The 25,889-nt window shown below is 32.9% G+C and overlaps 1 protein-coding gene across 4 annotated transcripts in view; it reads right to left on the bottom strand.

Annotated features, from left to right (window-relative positions):
* Positions 1-25,889, bottom strand: part of NAALADL2 (N-acetylated alpha-linked acidic dipeptidase like 2) — a 1,069,483-nt gene that overhangs the window by 599,369 nt on the left and 444,225 nt on the right. The window lies entirely within an intron of this gene.

The following is a 25,889-nucleotide window of genomic DNA, read 5'->3' as shown; positions in this document are numbered from 1 at the left end:
TCAAATTCAAGTCCTCTAAATTCAAGTCTGATGATCTTTCCACTAAAGCACGACTTTCCTTTCAATTATACTTCCATCTTTTACACGAACAAACAGACTGGCTAAAGGGTGAATATCAGATGTTTCTTGCTGTGATCTGTTTTCTGAGAAAACACTGAAATCAATACTGTGAGAATTATATGCCTGTTATTTTAGATTGTTGAAAAGATCTGTTTTTCTCACAAAGTACTGTCATGCTGATTAATATGTATTAATACAATCAATTATGGCCATTTTAGATTAAAGATTCATGACTGTAGTAACAAAAATAAAAATAAGCTTTGAAAAATATGAATCTAGCATTTTGTAGTCCATTCTTAAACTAATTTAAATTAAATTCCTCTCTGGCATATGTGAAAAATATTGGACACATAATATATGATCACTTCTTAAACAAATAGATTTTTTTTCTTATCAAGATATATTTTCCCTATTAATATGTTTTCCCTTTAATTAGGTATGATATTGTAAAGATGCCATTAAAGAAGTTTGTAAGATTCTTGTTTACTTTGTTATGTTTCAGCAATAAACTTACCTTTCTTTGTTAGTTAAAAAAATTTTTTAGAGACTATTGTGGTGAGCAATAGTCACTGTAATCAGACTGAGTATATCCAAGGCATAATCAGAGCATTTTTCTTTGATATCACTGAACACCATTATGTGGGATTTCAAATTGCTTTACTTGGTGTATCTAAAGTTACTTAAATAATTCTAGTGATATTAATAAGAAGCAACGACCTCTTGCTTTTGTAAAGATAAAGCATGAAGTTTTTAAGAAAAGTTAAGCCTGTTGCAGAGTTATAAAAATTAATCTCAACTTCTCTCCTTAGAATTCAGGAAGGAAGAAAAGGAAGAAATGGAGGAACAAAGGAGGGAAGGGAGGAAGGAAGGAAGGAAGGGAGAGGGAGGGAGGGAGGGAGAGAGGAATAAAAGTGGGGAGGTAGAGAATGAGGGAGAAAAAAAGAACAATTGTAAGGTTTTATATTTCATAAGATATCCTTATTGTATATTTTTTATTCTACTTTTTAAACTTATGTCTCATTGTGGACTCATAATAACCCTTTGGAATTAGTCTTATTTCACAAATGAGGCAATTATGACCTAAGGATGACTAAATAGACCACATAGCTAATTAATAGCAGAAATCAGATTAGAGAAATGTGGCCTCCAAAGTATTTCCCTGTGCTTTTTCTATTAAGCCATATTGCTTCCAAATAATAATAATAATAATAATGTGACCTTATAAATTTCTTTCATTTTTTAATTCATGGTAAGTTAAGAAACAACCTTTGCAGAAGGAAAGAAGCCCAATCTTAGAAAAATAAGTTATTTTTCCAACTGTAGCTTCGTAATATTAAAAGGAACACATCATCTTATTTCTTTGCTGCTTATCTTTCTCAGCCATGGTACCTCTTATGCCATATAGCTATATCACTCTACATTCCAGGTTGTTGGGGAGGGGAAACAAAGTGGTCTATGGTCTTTTTCCTTGTCAACATGTTTCATGAACTGAAAATAATAAAGGGCATTTTCTTTACCAATCTTTCTAACATGATTTCATTACTCATAGCCAATACTGGAAAAAAACAGAAAATTGTTATTAGTGAAACCAGGGGTAAGATAGCTGGAAATTCCAAATTATTGCCATAATGAAAGATCAGGATTCAGGCCAAAACCTCCTTATCAGGATTTCTCTCCCTCCCAAAACAAATTCTTTCCTAAGCTTTAACAGGCAGTCAAACTTAGTCACAGGTAGGAAACCAGAGCATGTGTAAACATACAGTTTCTTGATCCTTGAATGACCCCTGAGACACTAGGAACAAAAATCACCTTCCTTGGAACGAAAATGAAGGGGATAAAAAGTCATCAAAAGGAAATGAAATGCGAGGGGTCCCTCCACAAAGAGGATAAGATCTAACCACTGGCATATTTCTACCGAATATAAGCAGTTCTAAGCACAGCCAATCAGAATATGCCAACCTGAATCCCCATCTCTGTCCCTACCTCCCTTTGTGTCCATCCTATTAATCTCCCTTAGTTCTTTGTTTGGGGAGACAGATTGGAGCTTGCCTCCTCTCTCCTTGCAAGGAAGGTGATTCTGGTGTCAAAGTAAAAGCTTCTGTGTGCATTATTAGGCAGTAAGCCTATTGCTCAGTAACATAAGTAAATATATTGCTGGCATCACCAACCATAGGCACTCCTTTTTCTACATGTAGAACGGCTGCTGCTGCTTTTAAAACAAACGTGTTCAAAAGAAGCAGAAAAGAATATTTCTAAAGAATATATATTTAAAAATTGAGTCATAAAGACTGCTTCTTATTTACCAGCTTACTATTTTCAGTGCTTATGCGCATAAGTGTTTGAGCGAAAGGAAGAGACAGGAGGAAGGGAGGAAAAACATAACCTTCTATAAAAGTGTCATGTACAAGACTCTCTTGGATTATGCAAATTTGTGGTTGAATAAACAGGAGCAAAGGAAAAAAGTATAGTCTTCTTCACATTATTTAGTCTTTGTTACCAATATTTTTAAGAAATAGTATTCTTAACTGAAGTCATAATGAAAGGGTAGAAACCCTGGGGCAAAAGTTCTTAAGAAAGAAGTATTTCTAAAGATATCTCAGAAATTAACTATTGGCTAAGTTTATTGATATAAATAATTTTCTGATATACATAAACCCAGTCTTCTTAATTATAGCTTTACTATAAATTTAAAAATAAAGCAAAATTTTGGCAGTGTTTTTATCTATAATTTATATATATAATTCTCCAAATTTGGTGGTTATGAATAGAGTATATGAGGGCAATTTAATGAATATTAACTTAAAAAATACTTTTAAAATTTTATCACAGAAAATTTTCAATCCTGTACTACTTGTTAAGTGTTCAATGATTTTTAAAAAATGTTGTTAATCATACGTTTTAATTTATCTACTTGTTTTTCTGCAGATTGTAATCAACATGGCAGATGAAAAAGCACTTGACTGAGAGTAAGAGGACTTCTCCTGGGCCAATCTTTAGGTAAGGTATGCTGGGCACCCCAATGAAAAACTCTAGAATTTAATTTTTTCATCCATAAAATGGGGATGACATTTGCCATGGCAGTGACATAAAATGACTAGGATAGTAAAAGAAGGTACTATATCTGAAGGACTTTAAGAAGTCTAAAATACTATATACTGTATGAATTCTTTTTTGTGTGGTGATGATTAGGAAGAGAAGGAGGTGAAACATTTTGATAATATGTAATGGATGAAAGGAAATTTCTTTTAATTTTTCTGAGGTCAGAATATTATTAGAGAAGGAAAAAACAACTAGTTAACCTGAAAAAAAAAAGTTCTTTGACCTTTAAATGATGTAATTTAATGGTTTGTTTCTAAAATGAAATTTTCAGATAAATAACTTAAAGATACTCTTCCTTTACTGCCCATATGTTTTTAGTCTCATTTGGCTTTTCCTGGTATTTTAGATTGTAGGACCAAAGAAAATATAAATTCCAATTCATCTATATATATATTTTCTAAAATATATTATGTTTTTAAATTTTTATAATTCTATTACTTATGATACTAGTTTATATCTCTTTTAAAATTAGGATAATGATTATATTTCTCTTACCATTCAAGGAACATTATTTTTGTTACCTTATGATTTATTTTTCTCCTTTACAAAAAAAGCAATATACTTCACTAAGACATAATTTCTCAACCCCTCCTGAAATTAATTTATTTTATTATGTGAATTATGAGATATTAGGCAGGCATAAACAGCTAAAGGATGTTCTCATTAGTGGCCATGCTAAAAGTTTACATATACATGGACATGAATTGTTTGTATCTTCTTCCTTTAGGGAGAAAATCTGATGCATACTTCATGTCCAGAATTCAATTAGAACAAAAAGAATTTCCATGGCATCTTTTCTAATTTCACTAATTAGAAAGATTTACCATTGCTAAAGAAGAGTCAGAGTGCATGTCTCTTGTCAGTGCAGTTTATGGATTACCAGTGGCTGCCTTTGCAATCCTGTCTGTAGGAAATTAACCATGTCTCTCTATAGTATAAACCCATCATAGTTCATTGTCCAAGGTTCCCCGTCCTTGACCCAGAAAGGCTTTTGATCTTTCTCAGCATAACTATTTCCTTTGGGATGAAGAAAAGAATTATCTACAAGCTACATATTCATTCAGACCTCAAATATTATTTTTTAAAATTTAAATATTATTTAAATAATTACAGTAGCAGAGATCCATTTCTGACTTTGACTTATCTTTTGAACACTACATTAACTGTTAAATCAACCTGTTATAGGTCTCATCACAGATGTCTAAGAGTAGAGTTCAAAGTATTATTTCAATGCACTGTATTCCAGGTGACACAGTGTAAGTTTCCCCCCATCCATGTCCTCCCTTCTAGTATTATATTAAGACAAGATGTTGGGCAGAAAACAGATCCAGTTTAATGCTGAGAGCACAGATATGATGAAAAAAGATGCTTTGGATTCATGGCTCTGGGCTAGACCCAACTTGATGAATAGCTCTAGAGTAACATTGAACAAACCAGAAACAAAATGGAAACAGTAGTACAGCTGATCTTAATGATTGATAGATTCCTACCATATGGGTTGATCACAATAGAAAATATATCTCTCTTCTTTCCCAAGAGAATAGTTTCTATGTAGAAATGTCTATTCCATATTCGTATACCTCTATACTTTATTAAAATAGCAATATTTAAGTAAAAATAATGTTTAAGCTAACAAATCTACCTTTCATAGGTATTTCTAGAAACTTTGCAAGCTATTGTACATATCAAATTGGAGTAATTACTTAGCTTTGTTTTCTCTTTTAATTGAATAAGTTTTGTTCATGTTGTGATAACAGGTTTATTTGAAAGTGAAAGTAATTTGTTATAGAACAGCAGCTTTTATAAACGGTAACTTCTACAACAGAACATTGTGAGATGTTTAAATATTAACCAGACATGTTGTTCACTCTCTCCACTAAATTTCAGAAACTTAATACAAATTAAGTACATACTTTATTGCTAGATCTGGCTTACCAGTGCTAAGAAATCCACAATGTTCATTTCTAATTAAAAATGAAATTGAACTGAAATTCCCTAGAAACAAGAACTGATCAGACTCAATAAGCTTTAGTTAATTTATTTCAGAAACAAAATAATTGAATTGCTCATAGACAGACAAAAAATGCTGATATTGTTAAAGAAGCAAATGCTTCCATACCTTTTGCAATGCTATTATATTTTCAAATGTTCACAACTGATTACATGTCACATATATATATTTCAAGATATTCCAAGGTCTAAGAATATACTAGATACTTTTGTATCAGTATCACTCACAATTTCTGTGTATATGCCTACCAGGGCTGCACCATAAATTACATACTTTGTTGTGGTTGTTTTGATTTAAAAGAGATAGGACAAGACTATTATTCTTCATTACATTCAACTTTTTAAAAAATTGCATTAGTACTTTTTATAAAGGACTTTCCTAAATGCTTGACTTAAACCATTTTTGTTTTTCTAGTAAAACGATGACTTAAGTGAGGTATAGGGATTTTTCTGTAGTTACATATCTTGTAAGTGTGTAAATATGAATGTTGGTTTTAAACTAACAGGAGAAAGAGAAAAATTAACTCAACATGAATAAAGGAAATAATATTGAGAAAAATAACAGAACAAATGATTTCTTGACTCCCTCCCCTTGTGTTTCCAGTTGTTTTGTACAAGGATTCAGTTTAACATCATTATGGGCTCACCACATGTTTGAGCCCAGCAGGTTCAGAATGGAATGGCTTCATTTTCAGAAAGAATGCTCCTTACATACTTAATTCTAAGGAAAAATGATCCTAGATACTCCTAGACATATCTCCAAGAGTTCTGAACATTTAATAAGAAAAGCCATTAAAACAATCAGAGCTGTCCAAAAATGAACATTTCTTCAGGAGATAGTGTTTGTGCTGAGGAGAAATGTCCATTTGTCGAAAAATTCATAAAAGTTATCCCTGAACTGGCCAGAATGTTTATCTAAATCACCTTCTCCAATAGCAGCTACTTTGTACGAGTACTATATAACCTAGATTAAAGGGAATGTAACCCTAGCAATATGGTTTTGTAAGGAACATTCTAAAAACAAAATAATAAGGAAAGACTGAAAAAAGGTGATGAGCGAATAGACCCAAAGCAAATTTTAAAAAGAGTGGCAAACTCATATTAAATTTTGATATTAAAAGCTATAGAAAGATTAAATACATTATATAATGATTAAAAAATCAAAGAAGTAAAGACCATGTCATAAAACGGAATACATTAAATAACATAGCAACAAAATATGTATTAGAAATGCCATAAAAGTGATAAAAACAGAATTATATGGGAGATCTTACCTATTTCAGATTGGGCGATCTGAAAGTAAGTAAAGATATACAAGAATTGAATAATTCAATAAAAAAAAAACAACACAAGAGCTAGAGGAAGAATTAAATTCCTCAAAGAATGCACAAATGCACACACTCACAATCATATTAGAAAATATTTCACATACTTGGCCACAAAGAAAAAATTTACACATTCTAAAATTTAGACTTTTATTGGTCATATTATTTATCATATTCCAATCAATTAAAGATAGGCAAGAAGACAATGAGCAAAAGTATGCACAAATAACTGGATCATAGAGCAAGTGAAAAGAATATAATGAAAAGTAGAATACATAATGCTGTAACTTTTAGAATACAATGGACCTATAATATATAAGCATTTATAGTTTATATAGTTCATAGGAATCCAACTCTCTTTTTAAGAACTTAGAAAATGAATTTTAAAATTAAGTAGGAAGATGGAATTATTTAATATAAAAGCAGAAAATAATGAGACAGAAAAGAAAAAGAGAATCATATAATGTGCTAATTTATGGATCTCAGGAAGTTTTTGCACGTTATAATATTTGCAAACATTAAGAATACAACAGATTTATCGCAACTGACAGCAGTTGAAGATTGTGGCATCTGAATAAATTAAATATTTCTAAAGCAGCCTGACCATGTCCCTAGACTCAAATCAGACAAAATATCCAGCAGTGGAGCATCTGGTCTAGCAGCTGCAGTGTACACCCTGTGAGTAGAAATGAACACTGGCTTCACTTGGAAACTCAAGAAGAGATTGCCAAGGGGAAGGGCCTTTAATAAAGCCAACAACAGGCAGAAACAAAGACAAATTAATAAAGAAATTAGTACAGGCATGTGTCATTTTGTCTCAATTATAAAAGCCAAATTTGCAAAAAGGGGCATCATATTAGATTTTATAGAGGGTTGCAAGTGTTTAATAGTCAGGCTATAAACATTTGGACATATGTGTACACCTGTCTTCTCTCCAGATAGGAGATGATGGAAAGGAAAGGAGGACCAGTTTCTTTTATATCTGAACAATTGAGATTTCCCACTGAAGTGTTCATTTCTGCAAATCAAATAGCATCCTGCTCCTAATTCATGACTGGCACTGGCATGAAAGCAACCAGAGAGGTGGAGATAATGCACAAGGAACCACATTTCTTTTTAACTTCTCCCTCTCCTCCCTTCTTCGATAAATAATGCCATTCTTTTCCTTATCAAACTCATAATGGCTATTCATTCTTAAAATTATTGTAGGAAATAAGAAAATCACTATCTGCATTTGATTGTGTAGGTCTATCCCTAAACTTTCATCTTAATATAGAAAAAAATCCTGATTGTATGAAGTTATCCATTAAGACTTCCTTTGGGTTACTAGCATGCAATTTTATAAGTATCTGAGGTACAGAATTAAAAGCCCCTGGCTACACTACAACCTGCTGTCACCTGCTGCCCTATTGGCTTTAGAACTAACATCTAGAAAGGAGCATAGTAAGAAGCAAATTCAATAGATAAATTATGAAGTCAGATGAAGGAGAAGCCACACAATTCAGGCCTATACACTTTTTCATTTTAAGAAGGGGATAAGAACAGAAACTGCTTTAAATTTCATGGCTAACTAGTGAAAAATACTTATCACTAGCATTGATACTACATAGACTCTCCAGGACTATATCTCCCAGGAAAATTTAAAAATGAGAATGGAAGTCAAACCATTGTTCTAGAAACACTGTGTGGAGTGTTTAAGAAAAATTATGATTAGCCAATTTCTGAATAAAATCTTAAAGAAAATTAATACTCTATAACTTATAAGATTATCTGATAAAGACATTCATGTAAGTTCTTGTCACACAATTCAGCAGTTAGAAAGCAGAAAAAAACCAGTGAGGATTTGGAAATGTGGGAAATGGTTGTCCTGGTGGTGCTCTTCTTGTGCACACTGCAAATCTCAAAAGTATGAAGCTAGTTCCAGCAGGCCGAAAAATTACATCATTGATATGGAAGCTACTTGTTGATTACCAGATTTTATCCTTAGAAAGAAATAAGCACCATTTACTGAGACTTTGCCTTTGTCCTCAGATATAATTTGCAGTTTGATCAACACAAAAATGCAAAAAGACGGATGTAATTAAACCCACTTACAAATAGGGAAAATGAAGCTGAAGTTTAAGTAGCTGGTCTAAAGTCATTCAGCTCTAAGTGGTGGAGATCAGAAAAGAATTATGTCTCTCTGTCTTCAAAGTCCATGTTTTTTCATTCATGCATACAAAATAGGGCCTCTTAAAAAAAGTATCTCAAAGAAAATGCTCTTCCCATCTAAAGAATCTGTCCATGTTTTTTATTCTATCAATTTATTCATTGCTTTTAAAATACCCTTTCAATTCACTTTTCAAATACAATTCTTCTCTTTCTCCTGCCCTCTTTTCACATTCCTATATTCTGTCATTCCTAAACTCTACTCACAAATATTTATGAAAGTATATCTAGGTAGCTATAGAACTGGATACATGCACACACACACATTAACATTTGTGGCTAAATTTAATTTGAGTAAGTACCAGGCCTACTGTCCCAGTGTTTATAAAATATCTCTCTGCTAAATAATTTTCTAGGTTTCTCTTCTATATTAGAAAATCTCATGTCAAAGCATTTATTTTAGTGATATGATATATTTTATATTAAAAAATCTTTGTTTCTATAAGTATTTTCTGTCAACTCAGCCTATATATGGGATAAGTTTGCATATTACTTTCATATTCTTAAAGGCTGGCTATATTAAGTATTCAATATTTCAAATAATAAGAAAAGTTTACAGAAACTACCCTGATGAGTGGTTATTGCAACATAATTACTCTAAAATCTCTTAAATACTATCTGGGCTACTATTAATTAAAGTGGACAAATAATAATGGCCCAAAGTTGATCCACTGAAATGCATGCCATTAAAATAAATGTTTGTGTTTGAGTCATTCTTGTTCCTGATTTACCTTAAAAAAAAACATTAATTTGCTTCATCTTTCTCCCTGAAGTACTATTTAATTCCTATGATATTATGTAGTCCCAAATATAATTCCTTGAATTTTGTAGTAGCTAATAACAGGCTCAGCAGAAATCTCTTTTGAAAGGAGAATTATAGATTGAATAAATCAGAGTACTTAAATAATTACCCACATTAAAAAATGAGAAATTATTTCATGTTCCTCTTACCTTAAGATTGATTACTGCTTTCTGCATCCCCATGATCAAATTCATTCTATGCTTTATCTTCTTAAAGTAAATTAAACCATCCCTCATGCCTCTGGCTAACAGCTGGCCAGGCACAAGAGTAGATTTAATCAGTTAACAGTAGTCCCAAACAGAAGGGCAACTGGGTTTACCATATATGCACCTCTCTTGTATTTTTGTTTCAATTCAGATTCAAAGCAAAGAGCCTCAGATCCTTAGACTGTGAAAGCACTAACATTATTGTGAAAATTCACAATAAGAAAACCGCAATGAATATCCACTGCAACTGGTATTATTTTTTAGAACTAGATGCCATTCTTCACTTAACAAAGGGGAGGATTATTTTGGTCCAGTAGAATTTCATCATTCACATTCTTTCTACTCTACATCAGTAGTTATCAATCCTGCCAAAACTCTGTATCTCAGTAATTATTTTCTTCCTATTTTTCCTCTGCATCCATCCTTGTTACATCAATAAACTAAATCACAGCTAATTGAATGTGCTTCAGTATGAGTTTTCTTATGCAGTGAATCAGAAATGAGTAAAAGAGAAATTGGAATTAATGAAGTTTTAAGAATGCAGAACAGAAAAGAGAGCTGCATGGAATTTTTGTATATATATTTCAGTTATTCTATATGCTTTGTTGATGCTTATACTGGTATCACTACTTCCAGAGAATCAACCTAAAACTTAACCTCAGTAAATAAATATATAATAATACGTTTAATTTAACTTACATTTTAAAAATCTAATAAAGAGCCCCAAAGGTCATTTAAGGGAAGCATAAAGATTTATCTTTTGGTAAATTTATCCCTTTGGATAAGAAAAAACAGCAATTTACACCTCATTAAGATATAAGGTATTCCAAAAAATACATTTTCCATATAAATGACAGTTGATCTTTTAAGCCCTAAAACGATTTTCCTGGATAAATTCAAATGATTTAGCTTTACCTTGATTTTAATGAACTCAGGATAAAAATGCACAACACATAACTAAGACTTGGCTTTACTGAAGGCAGGAACCCTGGGAAGGAAATAGGAAATCTGGATTAAGAAACCAACTTCCCCAGCAATACTGGGTCATGGGCAGGGTGGGGATCTAGATTTCCAGACCTATGGTTGGACTATACGAACCCAAGAAACAAGAAGCTCAAGCAATAAGAATTTCTTTCTCTAATTTTTCCTTCAGCTTGCTTCTTTTTTCAAAGGTTAATGCACATTATTACTTTTTAGAAGTCTGTCAATTGAGCTTTAACAGATTCATGAACAGAGTTCTGCATTTTCCACAGAGCCATAACTAAGATGCAAGAACCTGAACTCAAAAACAATGAACAGGCAAGTGTTTCCTCAGCAAAATCACATCTAAGAATGTGTACTAAGGAAATAATTAAGCTTCAAAATCCATCCAGGCCATTGCTCATCAAAGTCATCATTCAGAAATACTTTGCCACAAGTTCATTGTAAATGGCAGACAATTTCACTGAAAACTAAAATAAAGCCCAATAAAAGACTATTGAAAATTCAGTGATTGCATATGAATATTCTGCTGCTTCATCCCGTCTTACTCACAAAAGGCCTAAAATGCAAATATACTTACTCATTAATTCAACTATCTCTCAACATGTATTTATTGAGGGTTCCTATATGCCAGGCACTGTTCTAGGATCTGTGGCTACAATAGTTATTAAGAGAAATATTAATGTGCAACTATTTCCAGGCATTCTTTAAAAGGGGTGAGGAGTCTGTAAGCACTAAATCTTTAGAATTCATTAGTTATGGTAATGTCAGATTTTTATATGGAAAAAATTAATATATACCTTATAAAATGGAAAATGCCTACATGATGCTACCTCTTTGGGAGATTCTTTTTATTTTATTTTATTTTTATTTTATTTTTTTGTAAGATTATTTTAGTTTACTAAATATTACCAAAGCAATATACCAGGAATCATTTGACTTTTCCAACAGGAATTTGTTAACTTAAGAGTTTATAATTCTGAGGCCATGAAAGTGTTCAAATCAAGGCATCATCAGAGATGCTTTCTCATCTAGATGTAGTCTTGGGCGAGCAGGCACTTGGCAGGGCATAATGGCGGCATGAACTCATGAAAGCCTTGTTGCTTTCAGTTTCTGGCAAGGTGGCTTCCTCTCGGGCTGTGTTCCATTGACCCCAGCCTCGGCCTCCAGGATTCTCTCTCAGCCTTTGAGGGCTTCTCTCTGACTCTCTGACTCTGTGGTTTTTTATTCCTCCATTTTTAAAAGACCCCAATAAATGTTTTAAGACCCACTCTCGGCCATGCCGCACTGAAGTGATATAATCAAAAGAAAGGGCCCTTTCTAGCATCTAATCATAAGGTTCAATCTACAATAGGTTTATACACAGGAATGGATTAGCTTTAAGAACAGGATTTTCGGGGATCCAAGAAAGCTTCAAACTGCCACAGAGATAATTTTGCCCAGCCTACATTGTTATGAGTATGTGCTTCTGACCAAAATGCAACCAAATCAATCCCAGAAGAGGATATGTTAGAAACAACTATCAGAATTCAATAAGACTGAATAAGGGTGATATGACATTCCGTAAGACATATAGATCAGTTAAAACAACAACAATGTGAATTACTCATGGATAATGTATAACACTACAATAATAAGGTTACATCCAAAATGTAGTAAAAATGGCTAAAGTGTGGACAGAATGTGATAAAGGCATACTATCTGAATTCAACAAATAGAAAAAGGCAATTTTGTCACATAACTCACTTTTGCTTAGGATCCAATAGCTGGCTCATAAATATTAATTTGTAAACCATTCATGACCCATTGCTAGAACTTGAAGAAGTTGTTAACCAGTCCATGGTGAAAATTTCTACATATGGTTAGTATGCTTTTGAAAGAACTATCCTTTATTTTGGGATTTTGTTCTGATGATGTCAGCTGGAATTTATTTTAATATAATAGCATGATAGATATAAAGTTAAGAATACTCTGTTGAACTCTCAATGCTCTTTTTTTTTCACTATTAATGGCTTTTTAAGTTTTTTTTACTTTTTATGTTCATACGTACTTTTAAAAAATATATTTTTTTTACAGTTGTGAACTTACAAAACAATCATACACCTGTGTAGAATTCCCATACAAGATGCCTTCACCAACGCACCACACACAAATGTTGTGGAACATTTGTTACAGATTATAAGATACCATCAGACTGTTACCACTAACTATGATCCATTGCATACGTTTGGCATATTTTTTCTATACCCGCCTATCAATAACACTGTACATCTTTGGCATTGATGCAAGAATATTTCAGTAATGCTGTAACTATAGTCCATAGGTTACATTAAATTGTATTTTTCCTATGCTTCTCCACATTCCCACCACCATGCAATAGTGACATATATCTGTTCTAGTTCACAGAAGGACATTCTTGCATTTGCATATCAACCACAATTCTCATCTACCTCTGGGTTCCCTGTATTATTCAGTCCCTAGATTATTCTCTAGCTTTCTCTCAATTGATATTTACATCCCTAGACTACTCTTTACAGCCATAATCCCATTACAAACCAGCTGCTTCTCTCTGTAATGTGTTATCATCAACTATATCCATTTTCACACTTTTACAGTCAAGTTAATTAAAACTTCTACATATTTAAGCATCAGTACTCCTTCTGTTTATCTTTTTGATGGAAACCATTACTTTAGAGCAAGAGTCAGCAAAAGTTTTCTGTAAAGGGACAGATAGTAAATACTTTAGGCTTTTAAAGTCAGAGTCTTCATTGCAACTACTCAACTCTGCTGTAGCAATAAAAGAGTCATAGGCAATACATATAAAAGGAGAGGGACTATGTTCCAGTAAAACTATATTTATAAAACATGCTGCAGATTGGTTTTGGCCCATGGGCTGAAGTTTACTAACCCCAGCTTGAGAGTCCTGTGCAGATCTTATGCAAGCCTGGAGGCCAACTGAGTCATCTGTTCCTGCTCCTCTCCCATCACATCAACCTGGCCAAGAGTCAGAAAATGAAGCAGCTCTTTCCCTAAGGTCTAGAGAGTGAATGAAGTCATTTTACTTCTCTTGTTAAACCTCTGAAAAGCCATAGTTGGCTCAATGCAGACCTTTAGCCAAATTCTTAATAAGATCCATTGTAATTTACTGCTATAATTTTATTATTTAGCATTTATACCATAGGCACATTCAAAAACATATGTTCATATATAAATGATATAAAGATAATAACAGTCGGATTAGTTAGGGGAAAACTACTTTGTTTGGTAGTAATATTTTGACAATGCTCTTTAATCATTAGTTTAAAAAGCTTGAAAACAGTGCAAGTTACTGGTGGTAGGGTGAGATGTTATATATGTTTGTTTGATGTTATATATGTTTGGTTTGTAAGTTCACAACTCTTATATACTTATTGATTATGTATGTTTATGTATGATATATTTCAATAAATTAAAAAATAATAAAAAATTTAAAAATAAAATTAAAAAAACATATTCTGGAAGCTTACAAAAGAAATCTTAATTGGACATGAGGGATAAACAAATTCCCAAGAAGAGTATGGAGATATTAGTCATCTTAGACTTTATTTCTGAGATTCCCATCAGCCAGAGAAGGAAATACGCAGGGATACATTAGTGGCTTTTAAAACTAAAGTGTACATAAGAATTGCATAGGAAATTGTTTAAGTATATCCAAACATAAGGCATACTTGTTTGAGTTTCAAACATCAGGCCTGTGCTGAGTTCTAGCTATGTGTCAAGCCCTAGAAATAGACCGATTCCATGGAATATGTAGTCTAATGAGGAATTTCTTATAGGATTCCTCATTAGGATTGGCCTGCATAATGCAGGAGGTTTAGAAACTCTGACACTGGACTTTTAATACCTGCAGCACACCCTGTGCAGTATGACAATGGAAAATGCTCCTTTGTATTCCAGTGAAATACATCAGGGGTCATTGGTCTAATGAATACACAGAAAAGTTAGTTATGTGTCCTCAGAGTGTTTATGATAAGATACAATTTCATAGTCTAGTGATAAAGATACAGTCAGGGTTTAAATGAAAGACTAGAAAAGATGGTTAAGTGAAAAAAAATTCCAGGGATGGCCACAGTTATTAGTCACAGGAGAAGTGAATTCCAAACAGAGGATAACATATCACACAAAAATGAAACCAGCATACATTTGTGAGAAGACTTCAATCAGTTAGATTTTGATTGATGATAAATTACAAAGGAGGGAATGAAGGATGTTAAGGTTGGTTAGATCAAAAGAAGTCAGATTATGGAAGTCCTTCAATAACTGGTTGAGGAGGTCAATTTTTGTCCCAAAAGTGTTTGAGAATCATAGAAGAATTTACATGTCAGTGTGTGTTAATATGAGTGTATGTGGAAACAATCAGCAGATTTTCAGCAGGGAAGAATCATTGTCACATTGTGTTCTGGATAACACTCCAGCAGCAGCAAAGAAGATAATTGATGTGTGAAGGGGAGAAGACTAGTGCCAGGGAAACTGGACTTGCAAAGCAGAAACATGGATGGAAAGGAAAAGATGGACTAAACACATGTTAAAAGTTGCAGGTTTGGGTAATTTTTTACACTAGGTTATTTTCCAGATCACCAGGTAACTTTATCTGCTTTCTGCTTGTTCCTTTTTTCCTACATATAGTGGTGAAGGGTGAAAAAGTTTTAATAAGAAAGCTATTTAGTACACATAGCTGACCAGGCAAGTTTAAGAGCAAAAGTAGGTATTACATCTATAAGGAACAGAAAAGCAATAAACTCAGAAGGGATATGTTGTAAACAAAAAATATTCCTTGGTTTTCTTTGTCATTATGGAATTTTTTCAGGATCCTTCTCTCAGACTCCGATCAAATTCAGTTGTTAGGATTTGATGTCACTGGGTTATTTTCTTTTTGCCTAGTACCTAGTACATCTTTCACTGTACAGAGTATCTGGATGGGCTTGATGGATATACTCTTCTTGTGGTCCGGCTTTCCCTGGAAATCTCATCACCTAATTTGGTTTCATAGTCTAAAGACCAAAGGCCAATCAAGTCTAGCTCTGAGCACAATCTAAAGTATCAAGGCCACATATAGTGCTATTGTTCAGTCCTGGAAAAAGTGTGCATATCTAAGAAAAAATGCCAGTTTGCTCTTTTTTTTTTCTATATTAGTAGCAACAACAATGACTTCTAATCATTGCTTTCTATATGATATGCATACTGTTAAGCATTTTAAATATGTTATTTAAGCCTCCAAATAAATTTGGGGCAATGTATATTATGCATCCCATTCAGATGATATGATTTAAGTTCAGAATTGTGGCTATTCCAAAGTTATGCAATTATTCAATGTCAAAGCCCGACTTTACTTCCATGTCAATTTGGTGAATGGTGACTGAATTATCAAAATGACTCCAGAGTGATTTAGGTAAACCTAGAATCCCCTCAGATGTCAAAAGATTATTTAAGTCTAAACTCATAGTCAGATTACTGACCAAGCATTTGCAGAGGCTCAATTTATAATGTGCCATTGACAGATGGTGACAATAGGTAAAAAAATATTATACATGGACCAAACCAAGAGTTAAGCATTTTGTGTCTAGAATTTACCAAGATAAAAAATGTCAGGCTACAAAATAATTCTCCATACAAACACACCAAGTTCCTATAATTAAAGTATAGGTATATTTTAAATCTGCCACAAAGATAAATATAGTTTATATCCCCATGGTCTAAAACTATTAATCAAGGCTGTCCTAGAGGACTTGTAGGCAAAAAGCACAGTACAGAAGGCTTCAAAAGACCTAAAATTCATTCGCTGGTCTTTGTTTTTATTTTCGCCCATAGGTCAAAGGCTGGTCTTTTCATTCAAATGAGACAAGAATTAAAAGGACAACTGAGGGAAGTGGATATGGCTCAACTGATAGAGCATCCACCCACCAAATGGAGGGTCCAGGGTTTGATCCCCAGGGCCTCCTGACCCATGTGGTAAATTGGCGCACATGCAGTGCTGCCAGGCACAAGGAGTGCACCCCACAAAGAAAGTCATCCCGCATGAAAAAAAGTGCAGCCTACCCAGGAGTGGTGCTGCACACATGGAAAACTGGTGCAGCAAGATGACACAATAAAAAAGAGATGCAGTTTCCTATGCTGCCTAATAATGCAAGCGGATGCAGAAGAACACACAGAGAACGGACAAAGAGCGCAGACAATGGGAGGAAGGGAGAGAAATAAATAAAAATAAATCTTAAAAAAAAAAAAGGACAACTGATGGGGAAATAGGGAAAAGGGAGGCTGTACATGTCAGTGTACATGCATGAAGGCAATGCAGATTCTTTTGTTCAAATGGCATTCTCTAAATAATTTCATAAAAGTATCTACAAGTCTAATGTATATTGAAGATTAATAATAGATTGAAAATAACTTAGAAATTGTATTTGTGTTGCGTATATGAGTAAATGAGCCAGCATTAGTGTAAGTTCTGAAAACATATATAAATAACAATTATCCTCAGCCTTTTAATCACTAAGGCACATTTCCTACACTGGGTAATTGCAGCTTTGGAACTCTCTCAGATGTTTTAAATGTGACTGTTTCAAGCATTCTTGGTTGTGGATTCTGTTTGCTTGCTTCACTACGTCATTGCATTAATAGATATCCAATCTCATGGAAATCTGAACTCAGTCATTCCTTGGGATGAGGTCCCAGAGTGTCATGCTTCCACAGCAATCTGATATGACCACCTTCTTTCTCTGGCATTTCATACATGAATAGTCTTTTGCAAAACATTTAAAATTTGTTCTTTTAAAATTACTTCCAGTTTGAATAACATGTAACTCCAGGCATAGTTAGGTACGTATCAGTTGGAATAAATTAATCAGTCAATTAATATGTTACATTCACTTACAAAATTGGACTTGGGATGTTTAATTACTTAGAAAAGCTTATCTTTAAGTAAATCAATATGGCAAGATAAGCTCATTTACCATTCTTATTAGAAAATATACACAAAAAGTAGTAAAACATAGTAAATGGGCTAAAAGGTTAATTTAGATAAAATCAATTGTTGCCATTCTATGCCTATATTTGAAAGAAATTACTAGACTTTTTTGTGAACACTTAGTAAAACAAACAGACACACACACATTTACACACATTTACTACAGGGAAGCAGCAGAGGAGAAATGGTAAAAATAGTTTATTATGATATATATATATATATTATATATCTATCAAGAATATATCATACTATCAGTACTGCCCAAGTAAATTTATATTGTTAATGTTTTCAATAAAATTATTGTTTTGAGGAAATAGTCAAAGTGGTAGAGAAAAAGCTTAAGATCTATCTTTCTTTGTTCAAATAGAAAGCATAAATTTGTTCCCTTTCAGCAAGAAGACAGGCAGACATGGAGCTCCTGGAAGAGCCTCCGTGATTTAATATTTTCTTCTGCAGTTATAATTAGGTTTTCAAAATTTTAATTTTTTCTTTTAATAAATTTTATTGAATATAATTTGGATAGCATAAAACCGACAAGATCTTAGGTATGCATTTTAATGAGTTTTGAAAAATACATAGGCCTGTTACCACTACAATCACGGTATGAATATTTCTATCACCCCAATAAGTTTTCTTACTCCCCTTTGCTGTCAATCCTCCCACTGCTGATCTTAGACAGCTACTACTCCACATTCTGTCTCCATAGGTTAGATTCTATTTTTCTAAAGTTTCATAGAAATGGAATCACGTTACAGACTCTTTTGGGTCTATCTACTTTTGCTAAGCTCAATACTTTTGAGCTTTATCATGCCGTTTCATAGATCAGTATTTTGTACTGAGTAATATTCCATTATACAGATACACCACAATTTGTTTATCCATTTAAATGTTCATAGATATTTTGGTTGTTTCCAATTTGGAGGCTTTTTACAAATTAACTATGAACATTTATGTGAAAATTCTTTTGTGAATATGTTTTTATTTCTTTTGGATAATACTTAGGACTGGAGTTGCTAAGCTGTATGGTAAGTCTATGTTTATCTTTAGTAAACTACCAAATTGTTTTTTGAAATGGTTGTATTATTCTACTCTTCCATATTTGGCATTGAGAGTTTTAAAAAAATTTTAGCCTCTCTATGGATATGTAGTGGTATCTCATTAGGATTTGAATTTGCACTTCCCTGTGATTAATGATGCTGAGCACCTTTTCATATGCTTATGCTTATTTGTCATTTGTATATCTTCTAATGTGAAATGACTTTTAAATTGTGAAATGTCTTTTTTTATTAAGTTGATACCCTATTATTGATTTTATATATATGTATATATATTCTGGATATACTATTAGATTTATGTATTGAGAATATTTTCTCAGAATCTTTGGCTCCTCTTCTCACTTACCTAGTAGTATCATGTAAAGAACAGAAATTTTAATTCTATTAAATTCCTTTTTTTTTTTCTTTTGTGTTTTGGACGTTTTATATCCTAAGAAATCTTTGCCCGAGCTCATGTCATGAAGATTTTCTCCTATGTTTGCTGCAAGAAGAGTTTTAATTTTAGCTTTTACTTTTAATGTCCTTGATCCATTTTGTTTTAATTTTTGAGTATAATGTTAAGTTAGGGTCAATATTCCCTCATTTGGTACCTTTTTAAAAATAAATTGACCATAGAAATGTAGGTCGATTTCTGTCTTTCCTTGTATTACTGCTACATTGTCTTGATTACTGTAACTTTACAGAAGTCTTGAAACTAGGTAGAGCAAATCTCTGTTTCTTTTTAATGTAAGGTATGCTTATTTTGGAACTTACTATTTTATTGACTTTTCCTTTAAAATCTAAAAATATTCACAGAGTAATTTGCATTTGTAATATAATAATTGACATTTATGTAGAGATTTATCTGAAGATGCTATTCTTCTTGCTAAATATTATGCAATATAACAGATTACAAATAGGACATTCAATATTGTAGATGAGGGTTAAAAATCTTACATAAATCCTATAAAAGACTTTCCTAATTCACAATTTGGAAAGAGTAAAGTCACAAATATTCTAACCCTTAAACACATCAAATGTTACTAGATTTGCCATGCTATCTTCATTTTGTCATGCTTGTTTTCAGAAGACCTATAAATCATCGGTTTTCTCTCTCCTGACCTCCTCAGTAACTTGTTTTGCCAAAATAAAATAGTAGAAAAAGCCTCTTAGAAGATACCCAGAGTTCAAATGTTTGATAAGAACAGAGTCAGTAGCTGATTTAGTTTGGCAAAAAACACAGCTCAGCATCACACTCAGAATCCCACAATAGTACAAAGAGGCCACTAGACTACTCTCTAGATTATATTCAGGAATAATATGAAAAAGCAACCCCACCATGGGAAGTGACCAATCAGAAGTAACCAAGCTGTAACCAATCAGTACGGGTATACTGGAATATACTGGTGAGTAACCCCTTGGATATCACAAAATCCCTTGACTAAAGAGTAGCAAGGATAACTGATGGATGGATGAGTGATGATTGAATGAATGCATGCATGAATAAAGAATAAAGAGAAGAATCTTGCAGCTTTCTCTCAAATACTTGATTTGAGATATAGAGGTTCCAGGTGGGGGAAGAATAGAATTGAGGCAGACACCTGATTTCTTCAGCAGTTAAGAAGATTTGGGGTTGATGATAACTATCGACTAAGCTCTAGAAATCTTAATCATTTATTTTCCTAAAATTTGTTTAAGTAGAGGAGTGTGTCATGTCTAAATCCTGGTGACATAAACATTAAAATTTGTTAACTCTGTCTGGTGTATCATTAGTTACTCATATAGTAATATAAACACACAATGTTAATCTTGAAAGAAACAAATAATTGGAATTGATGATGTAACAATATCAGTAACAGTTTCTAAGAAAAAATTTAGGGACATGGACAAAATTTCTTTTCTTGTTTGCTCTCAGTTGCCATGTCTACTAAGAGAAAGATAGGTTTTCAACCCATATTTACTAAAAATGCATTCTGTCTAGGCACTGCACTGAACCCTGGGCATACAAAGACAAATGTATCCACTCCACTCCTCAGGGGTCTTTAACTCACTCTCTGTCTATCCCACGAGTTTAGGACTTGTGTTATCAGAAATGGTGGGGCTTTGTGGATGAGGCTTTAGCTCTATATACAATATTTTACTTAGAAAAGTAGAACATAGTGGATTGAATTCATGCACCTACAGATAACTATCTCACCTATCTGTATCTCAGTTCCCTTAACTGAGAAAAGTAGAGATAATAATATTACCTTCCTTAGAGGAGTGAGGATCAATGACCTAATACATGCTAAAGAATTTATAACAGTACGTGGTATATAATAAGCACTTAAAACTTTAGAAATTTTTACTGTCTGATGTTACTATAGCTAAATGTTTACTTGCTGGGTGTATAGGTTTTAAAAGTATGACTGTTGTACTTTGATGGGTACTCGAAATATTTAATCATTAAAATTTTTAATTCAACTGTAACAGAAAATTAAGTACTATTTACCATAACAATCCAGTGTAAAATATCTTAGAATTAATTTGAAAAATAACTCGTAACACTTTTATGGGGAAATATGTAATACTCTACTAAAAGACAATGAAAAGAGCCCAGATAAATGAGGAAACACAGTGACCTTATATGAAACAAGATAACATTGCTAATAAGGCAATTGTCCACAAAATAAGTTTTAAAATGAAATTAATTTTTAAATGTATTTAAAAATATAGCTAAAACAATTTTTAAAAATAAGAGAGAAGAGCAGCACTATCAAATGTTACATATTAGAAAACCATTAAAAAAAAGGCCTTGGTACTGCTACAGAAACAGACTAAAACAACAAACATCAAAGCAAACAAACAAAATGGAACAAAACAGAGAGTTCAAAAGTAGAGCCACAGAAACTATAGTGATAGCCCCCAAACACTGGGGAAAGCATAAATTTGGTATATAGCATTGGGAAAGCTGGTTTACTATTTTTGGTCTTGGAGACATGGACTCCTTCAAAGCCCCAGTTCTGTTGAGTCTCTGTTGTAAAATCCTTTCTCATGGCCTGCGTAGACATTACAACCTTAAATAGGTGCCTTTGCTAGGTGCCTACTCACAACCCAACCTAGAAAGAACTGTCTTCTGCCAGCTGTGGCAAGTCAAGGCCCACAGAGAAGCTGCACAGAATGCTTCCCTGCCAGGCCCTTCTACTTTCCCCCCTGCTAACCAGGATGAAAACACTAGAGGAAGGTAATATAAGGCTTTATTTTCTTTCTGCTTTGTAAAAATTTATCCCACTCCCATAGCGTTTTTCACCATTTAAACTGAATGTGTATATCATTTACTATAGCAATCAGCTACAGCTAAAATGATAAGTTGTTCATTCCTTCTAATCTCAACAGATAATATACGTTTTACAATTTCTTTCCATAAACCTGCTTATTTTCATATAATGTCATCTTGAGTTCTCTTTCTGAATAAAGAAACTCAAAAGTGCCACCTTGGCTCCCCTGAGTTAGCTTTCTCATTTGTTTGCTTGCTGTTTGTTTTGTTTTTAGAAGGCACTGGGGACTGAACTTGGGACCTCCCATGTGGGAAGCAGGCACTCAGCCACTAGGGCCACATCCACTCCCCTCAAAAGATTTTTTTTTTGTTACCAAATTTGCACAACTAATTAGGAAAAAGTAAAATTGCAAACAAATAAAGCATACAGTTTTAATCTTCGATTCATTTTGACATTATATATTTTACATTCTGGCTTTTATTAATATAAAGATGTTATTTTCTCAAACGAATTTCATACTTCCAGGGTAGAAATTATACCCTGCTACTTGTGTGATATACCTACATCCTCCACATTCAAAGGTGTATTGAATACATATGGGAATTTAGTAAAGGAAATATATATTATATTTTACAATATGATGTACCTGTTTTAAGTAACATGTTAATTTTGTGCATTCTAAACACATAAATCAATAAATGCTATATGTAGATAGCATGGTATATAAAATACGATGTATAGAGTATAATTGCTTTAAAACTATTACCAATTATAGAGATGCAAATGCCAACATCAAAAGAAAATAACAGATGAAAAACACAAGAAATTATGAGAACAGGTACAGAGAAAGCTTAAATAGGAAAAAAGCAAATGAGATTACTCACTTGGAGTTCTTAGTTAATTCCCTACTGTCATGGAACAGCTGTCCTGTGAGTGAGTCACACTGTTAGACTGAATATGAATCAGTATATACTACTTCTCTGTCTCTGAAGGTCACCACAAAATGTTCCATTATAAATAGCCACGTGACTGTTTCTTGTTTAAAAATAAGGACAGAACCAAAGGAAATCGCAAGTTTTTGCCTTGTTTAAAAAAAAAATTCAAAGGAACTAATAAAACCATTTTACACATGAGGAAGTTAAGATTTTATTTTCTGATTGAAGCATTAGGGAGCATTGGTACAGCAGGTACCCTACATTTTTTGTCTTTAAATTAAATAACCCATTCTCTCAAAAAATGTCCTGGTTGACTTGTTAGCAACTAAAATATCTTACAAGATTTTAAAACATGATACATCTTTGCATTCTCACAGATGTGGGTTAATGCATATTGTATTTATTTTCCAAAAAGAATTAAGTATCAAAAAGCTAGAAAGCACCAATATCTCTAATAATCAGACTGTGTTATGACATCAGTAATTATTTATTAAGGTAGACACTCCATGGGTGGCAGAAGTATCAAATGCAAGACGGAATTAAGTGAGCAGAACCTGAAAGAGGGACAGGCAGCTCCTTTGTTGCTTATGTTTGTTTATTCAGATATTGGATGGATTTCACATAGGTGAACTATTTTTCAGGGTGTCGGCATGGTTGAGAGTATACCTTCTCCATTTATGAAGTTCCTGTGAGTGAACACTGTGAAGAGTCTCTCTACCCTGAGCAGGTCAGTGTCTTGCTAAGGTCTTGGTATATGCCTGTGACCACAACTCAAGAAAAAACCTCCATTCACAGCTGACAAGCTTTTGTGAGGAGCACATGAGCAATGCTTGGTACTCTGTCCCTTCTCTCTGGAGGCCTCTTTCTAAGAAACTACCTTTACCACCAACTGCTATAATCCAGTTTTATATTTAAAATAGTAACTGCAAAAGTAAAAATACCCTGCAACCTAAAAGTTCCATCCTCAAGTGTATACATGACAGAAATCAGTACACAAGGTCACAAGAATGTTCTTAACAGCAGTATATGTAAAAGTTCCCAATTAGAAACAACTTGAATATCCACTACCTATTGAATTACAGACAGATAATGGTATAAATTCATATAATGGGGAACTATGCAATGTAAATGAGAAAAACTACAATAACACACACCAACTATGTGGATAAATCTTGCACAAATATAATATTAAGCAAAAGACAAGTATATATACATATACATATATATATACACTCACACACACTATCTGATCCCTTCTAATATACTTTAAGAACAGATAAAACTAAATTGAGCAGGACAATTGCTACTCTTGAGGGGATTATTCATGTGAAAAGTTATTAGGATGGCTTCTGGGGTGATGGGAACACTGGTATATATCTTGCCATAGAGCTGCATGTTTATGATTTTTGCAGTTTTTTGTATATATGTATATATGTACTTCAATAAAAAAATTACTGAGAAGTGGAACTGCAAAAGAAAGGAAAATTTAAAAGTGATTTTTCTGAGTGGTAGTGATGTAGGCCTTTTAAATTAAATATTTAGTTTCTAGTTCTACCAGAGACACTAATGTATCTGTTCTTTTCATCTATTTTGTCTAACAGCATAAATGGAAGATGATCAGAATCACGTACTATGTGTTTGAGAGTGAGCAGAACCTGATGCTTATGCTATGTAGTGTGATATATGATGAATTTCACCTAGACAAACTGTTTTTGAGGGTGCTTTTATCAATCAAGTAAAAGTTTCCTATAGAACACTTGGCCATTTATAATATGTCACCATAACTTGTCAATTCAGTTAAAAATCTGGAAATTTTACTGAAGTGATTTCCTGAGTCAACTGAACAGTTTATTTTTATAAATATTTGTATCTTGTCTTTTCTAAAGTACTATTGGCCTTACAGGTAGGTAGAAGACTTGCATTTTTACTTCAAATTAAATATTGACAAAAATCATCTCAAATTGTTCAAAAATTAATTCAGATGAGAAAAAACTTTCAAGTATAACAGATATTTTAAGTTTTATTGGAGACGAGGAAATTTTTGTTATATTCAGAGTTTGGCAATTGACAATAAAGGAGACATATCTTCAGTTTGGCATTAGATCACTAACATAACTGATCGATAGACAAAACAGATGAGAGTATTTTTTCTAAAACACAAGGATAATGAAACAGTGTGTTTACATGGAAGAGTATCTTTAAAAGTGTCAGGAAGAGGAAATGCCTATTTGGTTTCCTTAAATATTGGTTATTTTTTCCATTACATAGATTCCTAACAAAATGATCATCATTTTTCAATGCAACATCACAGTTCAACTACGATGCCCATAGCTTTCACTGAGATATAACAAACTACCTAATCTTATTCACTCAATATGCCCTAACAGGGTACAATACTGGTATTTCCACATTTTATTATGAATTAAAAATGCAGATGAATTAAGAGAAATCCTAACACTAACAATATTAATATATTTTTTTCTAACTATATGTCTATCTTGAAATTTTAATGGTTTTGTGGATTCTGGTGATGGGGAGATCTGACTTCACCTGTTCCCTTGTGGTAAATTAAAAAAAACGGAAACCATTTTTAAATTGAGTGTGTAAAGGGAGGCAATGTTTAGATAGAAAAAAAATACGTAAAAATCATCAAGAGAAAAATTGAAGAACTGGAAATAAAAAAAATTGGTTAGTTGAATGGCAGGAAGAAACAAAGATTTATCATCTTTTCAGTTTCAGTAATAAATGGATGATTATGTAGGCTGTTTCCCAGGATTCTCCCTATACCACAGGTAATATTTAAAAGTACCTGAAAAATGGAACAATGAAAACAAAGCAGCTTTCTAGTTTATTTTTTTCCGCCAAGAAAGAAGAAAAAAAGTCCTCCTCCCATATTTCCTAACTTAAATCAGCATGGCATTTTGCTTCTAAAATTCTAGAAAAGTATTTATCTATTCAGTGATTAATTTCTG

The sequence above is a fragment of the Dasypus novemcinctus genome, chromosome 4 (genome assembly GCF_030445035.2).
Source record: "Dasypus novemcinctus isolate mDasNov1 chromosome 4, mDasNov1.1.hap2, whole genome shotgun sequence".
NCBI classification, from domain to species: Eukaryota; Metazoa; Chordata; class Mammalia; order Cingulata; family Dasypodidae; genus Dasypus; species Dasypus novemcinctus.
The sequence above is the reverse complement of the archived record's forward strand: the minus strand, read 5'-3'. Positions and strand labels throughout refer to the sequence as shown.